This window comes from Miniopterus schreibersii, assembly GCF_964146895.1.
Source record: "Miniopterus schreibersii genome assembly, chromosome: 16".
Taxonomy (NCBI): Eukaryota; Metazoa; Chordata; class Mammalia; order Chiroptera; family Miniopteridae; genus Miniopterus; species Miniopterus schreibersii.
Genome location: NC_138116.1, coordinates 18786286 through 18799278, shown reverse-complemented (window position 1 = coordinate 18799278; position 12993 = coordinate 18786286). Strand labels below are relative to the sequence as shown.

The 12993-nt window shown below is 38.7% G+C and overlaps 1 protein-coding gene across 4 annotated transcripts in view; it reads right to left on the bottom strand.

Annotated features, from left to right (window-relative positions):
* Window positions 1-11931, bottom strand: part of SPOP (speckle type BTB/POZ protein) — a 62107-nt gene extending 50176 nt beyond the window's left edge. For 2 of the 4 annotated variants that reach the window (XM_081161833.1, XM_081161829.1), the window contains exon 1: window positions 11623-11865. The gene's annotated coding sequence lies outside the window, so the exon portion shown is untranslated. Of the gene's footprint in view, window positions 1-11622 lie in introns of all 4 variants that reach the window. The other 2 variants (XM_081161832.1, XM_081161830.1) reach the window with 2 other exon arrangements.
* Window positions 11932-12993: the final 1062 nt, after the last annotated feature.

The window sequence follows — 12993 nt, the reverse complement described above, 5'->3', positions numbered from 1 at the left end:
TTGTGTATATTTGTTGAAGCTCCTTTCCTAGACTGTAAATTCTATGAGAATAAGGATATTCTGTTTGGTTCACCATTTTACCTGTGCACCATTCCTCATGCTTAAGTGGTACAGAGTAACTATTTAAAAAAAAAGAGTCAATGAATGAATTAAAAAATGAATGAGGTCAAATGCATTTTCTGAAAACACATCTGATCATGTTGTTTTTTTCAAAAATCAAAAACTATCAACAGTCACTCCATCACTTACCACATTAAACCCTAACTGCCTGACCTTGGTAGAAAACCTTCCATGTTCTGGGCCAATTTACTTTCCTGTCTTACCTCCCATTATCCCATGCATCTTTTGCTTCAGCTATACTACACTGTTCATTATTTCTGGTATACACCCAATACTAACAAACACTGCATTTCCCCACCTCCACATTTTTGTTCATGACATTCCTTCTATCTGAATTCCCTTCCCGTCTCTGCCAATTAAAATTCCAGCTTTCAAAATACCTATACCCTTCAAAACCCAGCTCAAATGAACCTTCACAAAGACGGTCCTGCCTCCCACCCCAGCTTTCCCAATTAAATGATCTCTTCCTTTTCTAAATACCAAAATACATAATGCTGGTTTAAATCCCCTACTCTTTTCATAACAAACCCATCCCCCAGCTTTTATAAAATCTTTTGTTTATTGTCACTTAATAGATATTTGTTGAAATGAAGCCAGCTAACACCATTACTCCCTTCTCTTTAGAAAGACCTTTTAATGACTAAAAGCTGGAATGACCTTCCCTTCTATGCCTTTTCTGAAAAGGCAAGATCTTCCCAAATGCAATTTTTGGAGCCCAGATTTTTAAATGTATTCAACTGCTTGAAAAAAAAAGTTAAGCTGCCATGTGCTACTATGATGACATAAATTTCATAAGCTTTATTAAAATGGGTTACCCTAAGATTATCACATACTTGAAAGAATAGCTGGCTGAAAACCTGAATACCTTAAACTCTGCTGTCTGAAACGATAATTACTAGAAAAACACATCTGTTCAATAAGAAATCTGCAACATTTTATGATCTTTAAAAATATCCCATTCATTTCTACATCATGTTAAGTGACTTAAAGTAATATCCTAGCAACCCAGTAAAATTCTTCCATGAAACATTTGTTAGACCTCAAGTAACAGGTTTTTGTTTCCCTACCCACACCTTCTCATCAAGTTGTGGTTCCCAAAGTGTAGTCCATGTATCCCTGGAGGTCCCTTTCAAGGGGTCCATGAAGTCGAGACTATTTTCATAATACTAAGAAATTGTTTGCCTTTTCATCATGTTAACATTTCCACTGGTGGTGTAAAACCAATAATGGGTAAAACTGCTGATGCCTTAGCATAAATCAAGGTAATGGCATCAAACTATACTAGAGTCCTGTGTCTTTCACCACTATGTACCGATGATTTTAAAAAGTCAACTTCACTTAAGAATGTTCTTGATGAAGCAATAAAAATTATTAATTTTATAAATCTAAAACCTTGAGTACAGGTCTTTTAAATATTCTGTGTGATGAAATGAGAAGTATGCAAAAACACTTCTGCAGGATACTCAAGTACAATGGTTATCTCGAGCAAAAGCACTTGTGACTCTGAGTTGTGAATTGGACAGCTTTTTTCACAGAACACTACTTTTACTTGGAACAAAGCACAAACTGTGGCTATTCAGACATGACTATTTAGCAGACATTTTCTTGAGAATGAAGTGAGTCTGTCACTTCAAAAAAAAACCCTGACAGTATTTGTTGCCAATGATAAAATCAGAACTTTTAATCAAAAATTAGAATTTTGGAAATCTTGTAGCTGCTTGACACATTCCAATAACTTTTCTGATGGGAAGGGTGGTGATATTAACTAATGTGGTTTTTGGTATAGCACTATAAAATGTGTCATTTGGAAGATCTGCTTAACTCAATGACCAGTATTTCCCAAACAACCAATGCATGATATTATAAAATCATATATAGGTAAAAGATCCATTCAAAGTGTAAGACAGATCAATGGATTTTAATATAACAGTAACATCAACATGATTTCAGATTTCAAACTGCAACGTATAAGAAACTACCAACTGTCAAGATTTAGTGTAGTACCATAAAGAATATGCACAATTTCTGAAAATACTCCTTTTTCCAACTACCTCTTTTTTTTAATCCTCACCCAAGGATATGTTTTAATGGATAGAGAGGAAGGGGAAGGGGGGGGGGGAGAGAAACATCAATATGAGAGAGAAACATCTACTAGTAGCCTCCCTTACTTGAGCTGCCTCCCTTACTTGCCCAGACTAGGAATCAAACCCACAACCTAGGTATGTGCCCTGACTGGGAATCGAGTCTGCAACCCTCTGGTGTACAGGACGAAGCTCCAACCAACTAATCCACCTGGCCAGGGCCCAACTACATCTTATGAGGCCATATTTTCTTAATTTACTTTAACCAAAACAATCTATCATATCAGATTGAATACAGAAGAAGATATGAGAATCTAGTTGTCTTCTATTACGTGGATACTTAGATTTGTAAAAATGTTAAAAAAATGAAAGTGGCCACTCTTCTCACTAATTTTTTTAAAGTTATTTTTATAAAAATATATTATTTATGTTAACCTGATACAGATTTTTTTAAGTAATCAATATTTCTAAAAAATGTTTTCCATTCTGAACTCTAATTTGGTCAATATCAATAGGTATAAATAACATAAACAAAAGCGTTTTGGGGTCTTCAATAATTTTTAAGAGTATAAAGAGTCCTGAGACCAAAAAGTTTGAGAACCACTACTCTAAGACAATCTGCCTCTTATTCCAGCCACTCCCAAAATTTGCTGCTTGTACCAAATCTCCCTTCCCCCATCCTCAACCACAGGTGAACCTGGGGCAGATATTTGGCCCAAGGGAAATCAAGCCTTAGACTGACCAAATCAGATATCACTCAAGAATCTGAATTAAGCCTCATGGATACTGAGATCTATTTATGGCAGAACACTAGAGTCTTATTAACTCTTACTGCTGAAGTCTTTGGAACTGTTTTTGTTCCATCCCTTTCTGAAGCCTGGTTGTTCAGCTTTTCCTTGGATTCTATGACAGCTATTTCCTTTTGGTAAATCTTTTCTATGAGCTATTTTAAATAAGTTTCTTTTCCTCCATTTGAAGATCAGATTCCCGTATAAAAATAAAAATCACTCAGAAAAACCTAAAAATTTAATGGAAATTGTAGGCTCATTCATAACAAGAGACAAACTTGATCAGCTGCTAGATAAGGGAGGCTTGATTTTTTTTTTTCTTTTTTGGAGAAAGCCATTCTATATATCACGTCAATATACTTTAGACAGCAAAAGGCTTCATTAAAATATATCAATCTGACAGGGTTTTTCAGTGAGGTTGATAAACAGAAAAAGAACAAGGTGAGAGTTATCCTACCAGATATAAACAATTATTACAAACTCATGATAATTAAGATATGAAAACAGACTAATGGTACAGGGTAGAGAAAACAGATACAAACACTCATATATTTGGAAGCATAAAGTGGCAGGGGGCAGACATGACTAATAAATGATGCTGGGGTAGCGGGTTACCCTTATGGAAAGAAAATTAAATCTCTATTTCACACTAAACATCAAAATAAAATCTAGGTGGATTAGATACTTAAATGTAAAAAGCAAAACTTTAAACCTCTGAGAAGAAAACATGGGATGTAACCATTACCTCAGTATAGAGGAGGAGTCCTTCATTCAGACACAAAAAACACCACAAAGGAAAAACATAATAAATCTGACTCTGTTAAAGTTTAAAACTTAGTTTCATTAAAAGAACAAAATTAAAAAACAAATTAAAACACACCCATTAGGATGACCACTATTAAAGAAAACAACAACACAGAAAATAATGTGTTGGGGAGGACGCAGAGAAATTGAAATCCTGTACACTGGCGGTAGGAATGTAAAACAGAGCTGCCACTATGTTATACAGTATGGCAGTTCCTCAAAAAAAATTAAAAAGAGAATTACCATGTGATTCAGCAATTCCACTTCTGGGTATATATCCAAAAGAACTGAAAGCAGGGTCTCAAAGAGGTATGTTTACACCCATGTCCATAGCAGCATTACTCACAATAGCCAAAAGGTGGAAGCAACCCAAGTGTCCATTGACAGAATAAACAAAATGTGGTACACACATACAATGAAATATTATTCAGCTTTTAAAAGGAAGGAAATTCTGACATATGCTACAACATGGATGAATCTCATGACAAAAGGACAAATACTGCATGATTCCACTCATTTGACGTATGTAAAGTAGTCAAAATCACAGAAACAGAAAGTAGTACCTATTTCTAAATACCAATAAAGAATTATGTAAATCTCAAATTAAGGAGATGAATGATTACATATATATTTTTTCTTACAAATAAATAAATAGGAGGAATTAGAAGCTTTCAGAAAACTACTGCAAGCCCTTCTTTTTTGTAGCTGGTGTCACAGCAAGAAGATTTATGCCAAAAGCTTCTTAAAAAGAAACAGTCAAGAAAAAAGGTCTTCATGGTCAAATAAGGGTTATGTCTGAATGTTTAATCCCCACTGTGAGGTCTGCATCCAGCTCTCTCAAAGTGGCATGACCAGCTTTGCCACACAAAGCAGGCAGGCAACTCCTGCTCTATTAAAACCTGACCACAGCTGTAGGAATGAAGGCCCAAGCATCTCCTAAAGAGGTTATACTTTAGAAACTTTTTTCCTATAATGAGAGCATATCAAAAACAAAAGTAAAAGAAACTACTAGATCTTAGTAGCAAATGTGTCAGTGTAGCCTTCAGAGTGATTCACCATGCCTGAAAACAAACACAAGAAACAGGTGTGCTTCGCTGAATACACACCAGAATTTAATATGGGGCCAGTTTTGTTTTATGAAACCAGGTTGAGAATAACCTTATAAAGTCTGGAAGTAAATATGACAAGATAGTGAAATGAAAAATGAATTTCAGATAAATATCAGAATACTGTTACTGTCAGGCTTTGCATACTTTGAAATCAGTTTACTCAAGTGAGATTACTCAAAATACCACTACATTTTAAGAGTCTAACAAAGCATTTTCTGCTATGGCAGGAATTAGTCCAGCCCTTAAAATCAGCTTTAGAATGCAGTTCCACTGTATCTCTGATTTGTATTAACCTTCATTAGTGTGATGGAGTTTCAGAAAACACTGTGGATGCACCAACATTTCTTCTGAATCTACTGTACACAGGAGAAATCCACAGGATTCAGCACTGTTCCAGACCCTAAGTTAAGACAGCTAGATATCAGATAGAGTTCATGGCCTATTTGAAAATTTACCCTAATTAAGAACAATCTGTCTTACTCCTTTTTTATTATGAAGATCTAGTGATAATGAAAAAAAATATGCTATTACAGCATAATATTACATAACACTCCAACTGTGGAAAAATGCATGTAAATGAGGAAAAAAAGAGGAAAAACAAATACATACTTGTGCACACACACATGCGCACACACACACACACAATGTTTTTATATAACAATCAAAACCCCACATCTCTCAGAAAGCTGATAAACATAATTTCAGTCTCTAAATTTCATTTTGTGTACCTTTCATCTCAGAAAAAAGCAACGCTGCTCATGAGAGAAGAAATTCCCCAGTCTCTTCTACAGCCAACCTTATATTAAGGGGGGAGGGTGTAAGGAAGCAATACTCTCTTCAGAGATACTACCTGTCTTTCACAAAGAGTATTCAAGACAAAGAATCTGTGAGGTCTAAGGTCCAGAATCCAGCAATGCCAGTGGCACAGAAATGAGTCAAACACTAGGTGCATTGTGTTAAAATAAAGGCACCTTTATTTTTTAGAATTTGGTTCCAGAAGCTTCATAGGGAGATGAACATATTTATTAAAAGGGAAGAAAATGTGATACACACACGCACATGCACATGCACAGAGAAATGAGGGTTCCACATATGGGACAGGAACTTCTTGTATTGGAAGGCAAGGAAGTGCTCACACACCAAGCTTAAAAGGGCCCCAAAGGCCAAATATGGGGCATCTTGAATATCAAAGAACAGTAATTTTTGGTAAAGCATGGAATAAATTAAAATCCCTAAGTTTAAAATGATACTAAAACAAAAAGCAAGAAAAAGAAACAATCTGCCACCATTAGAGGTGATTATTATATCATTTCCTTACTCAGAAAATTGTTAAAGGAAAAAATTAAGAATTTACCTGAACTTTTTGACAGAAATTATAATCTATTCCTAATTGATAAGGGCAACTTTTATAGAATACTGGGGTAATGAGAATTAGAAAATTACCATTTTGCAACAACCAAAGAAATAACTGTCAAGGATCATCATAATTAGATGAAAGGTTGCTGGAGAAGTGTAACAATATGGTGCCAAAGTGTCACCACTCTGCAGATTATTTGCTAATTACAAAGAAAGAAAAGTCTTTACAATGGAGACACATGGTATTTATCATCTTAAAAAATGATCAAACAAACTCAGCAGCATTACTAGTGGGCCATTTCGACATTATGTTCCTCTTATTGTGACGCAATATGAGGTACAAAAGCAATACCTGTGAAGTATTCTTATCAAAAATGTTTAACCTGAATCTAATCAAACCTTTATAATTCATTGCCTGTTTATAGGAAATACAGGGATAAAAGAACAAATTAAATGAAACTGTGAGAAAACAATCAGAAAATTCTAGAAGTGACATATTCTATAAGACAAATGGCCTGGTCTCTTCAAAAAGTCAATATCATGTGGCATCTATATAAACTGTCCTAGATTTAAAGAGAGACTAAAGAGACATGTTTGGAGAAAAAAATACCAACAGCTAAAAGGTGTCATCTTTGAGACAACTGGGAAAATCTGAACATGAACTGAGTATTAGATGGTATTAGGAAATTACTGTTAATTGCCTTAAGTGTGGCAATGTATTGTAAGGACAATTAAGTAAAACAATGTATTTTAAGAAGCATCTAACATATTTAAAGTATTTAAGTGTTATGATGTCTGCAATATAAAAACTTACATGTATAAACACACAAGCACATACATATAGCAAATATAACAAAATGTGAACAACTGTTGAATCTAGGGGACAACCAGTATAAAGATGATAATTGTACTATTCTTTCCACTTTTCTGTATGTTTAAATTTTTCATTTAAACAGTTATAAAAAGGTGGGGGGGGGGGTTCGAAATACACTTCTTCCAGGAAGGCATCCCAAATAAACTCTCCTTCAGCCCTTAATCCTTTGTTTATAAAGTCCTCTCAGCATAGAACACAGTGTATTAATGTTCCCTTATTATTTCATACAGTCAATAGATTTGGTTTTCCAACAAGACTGTAAGCTCCCAGACATCTTTTCATTCTTTTCTGTTTCCTCACAGCTCACAGTGAAGTATTCCATAATCAGCAGACTTTTAAAAAGTACTAGTACCAATATTCTGTGTAAGTGAGCAGTAAAGCACTTTAACTGAGTTAGCTATTTTTAAAATATAGATATATTTTATTGATTTCAGAGAGAGAGAAACATCAATGATGAAAGCCACTGATCGGCCCAGCTGGGCGTGGCTCAGCCATTGAGCGTCAACCTAGGATCCAGGCAATCAGGGTTCGATTCCCGGTCAGGGCACATGCCCAGGTTGCGGGCTCGATCAATGACTCTCTCATCATTGATGTTTCTATCTCTCCCTCTCTCCCTCTCCTTTCCTCTCTTTGAAATCAATAAAGATATATTAAAAAAAAAAAAAAGTCATTGATCAGCTGCCTCCTGCATGCTCCCTGCTGGGGATTGAGCCCAAAACCTGGGAATGTGCCCTGACCAGGAATCGAACCAGGATCTCCTGGATCATAGGTCGACGCTCAACCGCTGAGTCACGCGGGGCCTGAGTTAGCTTTTCAATTCCTCAACAGAATGGCAGTTCACTTGTATAAACCATTTTTGAGTCACAGCTATCAAAAGATTATAAAACCTCACTTACAGGCTTATAGAACTTCACATAGAAAAACTGGTATCTAAAGGTTAAAGAAATTAGAATATAGGGTTTACATGTCTTCCTAGCAATGTCATGGGCTTGCTGTGTTATACAGACATATGACTTTATTCCCATCGCATTATTCTTCAGTTGAATAATATCTTCCACTCCCACCCCCACCTGCAAAACAGCAACAGTATCTATCCACAACTCCTGGATGTAATGAAGCTTAACAAGCTACATAATGAGCTTTAAAATCTTAAATAAAAGACTGCACATAGATAAAAACAATTTTTAATCCTCACCCAAGGACATGCTTATTGATTTTAAAAATTTATTTTTTATTGTTTTAAAAAATATATTTATTGATTTTTTTAGTATATATATATATTTTAATATATCTTTATTGATTCCAGAGAGAGGAAAGGAGAGGGAGAAAGGGAGAGATAGAAACATCAATGATGAGCGAGTCATTGATCGAGCCCACAACCCGGGCATGTGCCCTGACCGGGAATCGAACCCTGATCGCCTGGATCCCAGGTCGACGCTCAACCGCTGAGCCATGCCTGGCAGGGCTTAATATGGTTTTTTAAATTGATTTCAGAGAGAGGAAGGGAGAGGGAGAGAGAAATATCGATGTTTTTTGTTTGTTTGTTTTAGAGAGAGGAAGGGAGACTGGGAGAAAGAAAAAAACATCGATAAGAGAGAAACATCAATTGGCTGCCTCCTGCACACCCCCTACTGGGGATGGAGCTCAAATCCTGGGCATGTGCCCTGACCAGGGAATCAAACTGGCGTCCTACCTCTCAGTGCGTGGGACTAGACTCAACCAACGGAGCCACAACGGCCACGGCTAGATAAAAAAATTTTGACAATACAGTGTTGGTGAGGAAAGAGGCAGACTCATACCCTGCTGGCAGAAATAAAATTCATACAGCTCTTATGAAAAGCAATTTAACAATATCTAACAACATTAAAAATGCATATATCCTCTGATCCAGCACTTCCACTATGAATTTACCCAACAGACACCCATGTACATAAAAAGTACATATAAGAAATTAATTGCAGCTCTGCAAACTAGTCTCCATAGTAAAAAATGGAATGAATTATGGTACATCTATACAATGGAATACCTGCCAGCTTTCAAAAAGAGGTACTCTATGTACTGAATTAACTGATGGCCAAGATATATTAAATGAGGAAAGCAAAGTGCAGAATAATGGGTATAATTTCTTACCATTTGCATAAAACAATTAAAAACAAAAGCACCAAAGAATATATACAAGTAGTTGTATAGGCTTGTAAAAGCATCGATTATCTCTAGAAGGGTAAATAAGATACAGGTCAGAACAACTTCCTTTGGGGAGGGTAACTAGATGGATGAAAAAAGGACAGTAGAATAAAGATTTTTCACTCTCTCTTTGTACCTTTTGAGTTTTGTTTCATATGTATGTACATGTGTTACCCATTTTAAAGAGTTATTTCTTTAAACATGGCTCTGCACCAATAAGAATTATTTAATGATACCCATCTTAATCCTAAAAGCATATCATGCCTTGGTATCATAACAATTTTAAATGAGGTTTTGGTAAATTCAACCAGATGAAATGTTTCCAGATAAAAACAAAGCATCCTAGAAGACAATAGCCTATAGAGAAAAGAAATGGACATTTATTACCTCAATAGTTTTACTTCAATATTTTACCAGAACCTGATGAAAGTATGGGCATAGGCAACATTAATCATCTCCAAGTACCAAACTAACCACTGTGAAGAGCTTTAAAAGGAGAAGTCACTAAAGTACCAAATGGACACCAACCACTCCCACCCTAAATGTGGTGTTGTCACAATAACTTAACACTCCTCATGTTCACACAAGGGGGGAAAAAGATGAGTCTCCAGCTCTTTCCCAGGGCAAGGATGATATATGCCCCCCAAATTCGTATGCTTCCTGTGTCATCTCTTGTCTCCACTGTAACCACATGGCAACAGAAAACAGCACAAAAGAGAGTGGAACTATTATGCAAAGGCCAGAGTTAAGTGAGGAAGTGAAAAAATATATGCTTTAAAGCCCAAGAATGTAAGGTGCTAAAGTTAAAAATGGCAGCCAAAAAAGCCTTGAGCAAAGAATACCAAAGAAAGAACACAAAAGAAAGAGAACAGAAAATAAGGCTTACTAATATGCCCCATTCCCAGTTATCCAGGTAGGAGACATGGTTGGCAAAGATAACTGAAAAACACAGAAAATACCCCCTCCCCTGTGCCCAACAAATTAGCTATTCATTTCAGTGATTTCAGCAAACCTGTTTGTAAGAGTTCATCACTTCCTCACCCTATTCTGATGGCAGAGGTAAGAAACAGCCAAGTATGCAAAAGAGTGGCAACACAGGAGCAAAGTAAAAGGATCAGGGATAATCTGCCAACTAAAAACCCAGGGCCTAGATCACTGAATTATTACTGTACTTTAAAGTTCCTAGTTTTAAACTGCTGTTTGTTTCTTGCACTCTCCTTATTTAAGAGTTAAAACCTCCACTGGGTAAGATACCGTCCACCAGTAGTTTCAGATTGCTTTTGTTTTCATGTGACGTTCACTGAGCATCAATAATGTATAGCTAAAACGAAAGCGCTAAGGGAGATCTTTTACAAAGAGGCAAATGGGTCACACAAATAAGAGGGCTGGAGATGAGAGAATCTTGATATCTTGATTTACAGCTACTACTCTAAGCCTTAATTGTGTGCTCTTTTTATCTTATCTAGTTATGTGCCGATAATTAAGAATTTTGCTAAAAGGAAACCCCCTCTTACTTTCTTTTTTATGACCCTTAGTCCTCAGGAAGCCTTCCAAAATCCCCTGCCATAGTAATTGAATGGGTTTGGGCACCTACTCCAAAATTTAGGGGATGTCTGCATTAAAGGTACAGCATAACTATGAGAGTAAAGAAAAGTAACGACAGAACTAGAAGTTGTAGTGACAGTTTAAAAAGCAGGGTCAGCGTGGGGCATATTGGCTCTAGGAAGCGTTTGTAGCCTAGGAGTCTCTCAGGCAACACAGGATGCAAACAGTGCTTTGTCCGTAAGTCCCTCAAATAACTTAAATTCTCCCTTTTGGACAGAAGCAACAGGCTCACTATCTGGCAGCCAGTCTAGCCCACTAGCCTGGGAAGAAGGCGGGCGCGTGGTCCAGGGGCTCTTTATCCCGCAGGTCCCTGCAACACAGAGATGCGCATGCGCCCCGAGGGCAGCGAACAAGCACCCCGAACTCGTTCACACTCGCGCATGCGCAGTTACCCATCTCGCCGCAGGCGACAGCTCACTATTTGGCAAGGGGGATGGGGCTGGGGAAATTATGTGGGGGGGTGAAGGCAGGGGGCGCATTTGTGTCTCCTGAATGCTTCGGATTGGGAGAAGGAACGGTTTATTAGGCTCTGGCAATCACAAGCCACGTAACCCGGAATGTGGGAAATGGGGCAGAGAAGAGTATATGTGTGCCCGGGGGGGAGGGGGGCGGAGGGGAGTGGGGGGTCAGTCACCTCTTAAGGGAGGCGCCCCCACTCCGACAGGACAACCCTCTCCCTCGACTCTCCTCCCCCCACTCACCTCAGAGCGGCGGCGACAGCTGCTGGTCCCGGTTCCCCTGCGCTCGCCTCATACTGTCCGCAACATCCGGGACCTGCGGGACCGCCGATACACAAATACACACACACTCGGAACGCGCACACTCACACACACACACACACCCCGACACACACCGGCCGAGGCGTCATGGCGTCAGCACGTCAACGCAGCGAGCGCGCACCCGCCGGGCCCCACCCCTCTCGGCCTCCGCCCACTCTACTCCCCTCCCCGGGTTCTCCTGCCCCTCCTCCCTTTTCCTCAAGACTCCGCCTACTTTCCCCTAGCGCGCATGCGTCCCGGGGGTCTCCCTGAGGCCAGGAGATTTGAAGGGAAGGAGGGGCCTCAGAAGAAAGAGGCGGGAACTCTCAGGGGGTCGCGTGCGGGGCCCCTCAGGCTACTCCGAGGTGCGACGACCAAATAGGAGGCACCCTGAGGGGAGGGAGGGGTGAGCAGCGTAACAATAAAGGTATTTGCAAGCAATTTATGAATTACCAATGACTTTTACATGCCATACCTAATTTTTCCTGTCAGTAAAATGATTTTCGAACTTTATGATAATACTAGAGACTCTGTTAAGTAACTTCTAAAATTTAGCATGTGGAAACAAAAATAAGGACCACTTTGGGGGAGCAGGCATATAAGTAAACAACTGAAAGGAAGCTGATTCAGTGACAATTTGTTGCCTTGGACACTTGGGTCCCCAGTTGGCCTCATGCCCTAGCTCCCAAGGGCCATCAATGATTCCTGAGTTTAGTAAAAGAAAATAGCCTCAGAGCATCTTGGCCCTGTGAGGAAAAAAAGTCATCTCCCAGATTCAGTAATAACATCAGTGATGGGAATATTTATTATTGCTATGATTCTTTTCTTTAGCTTAAACTTTAAAAATTATTCTTACCGAATCAAGCCAAATAATCCAGAGCAGGCATTGTCTCTTTTACATAATATTGAGAAAGGATCATTATGTACGCACACACACAAAAGAACAACCAAATGAACCTGTGGGTCGTGGGGTGACGGAGTGTGGGCCCTTCCTTGGGAACAACTTCCGGAAGCCCTGCTGCTGTGGGACTGTCTCCTGGAGACCGTGAGCACTGTCTCCTGCCACATGGGTGCTGGTGCCAGGTGGCTGGTGAATCTGTTCTGCAAGGAAGGCTGGGATCCCCTGAGCAACGCCATAGTGGTTAGGAAAGAAACTCCTGACAGTACCAGGCTGCCTCCTACTTTCAAATACACAAGCAGACCCTACAGTCCCACAGCTTCAAATGTCCTAGGAATCATGGACAAAACACTCCAAACTCCTAGAGCTTGCCCAAATCAAATTTCAGTCAAACTGATCAAGAAATGGAGATCCTA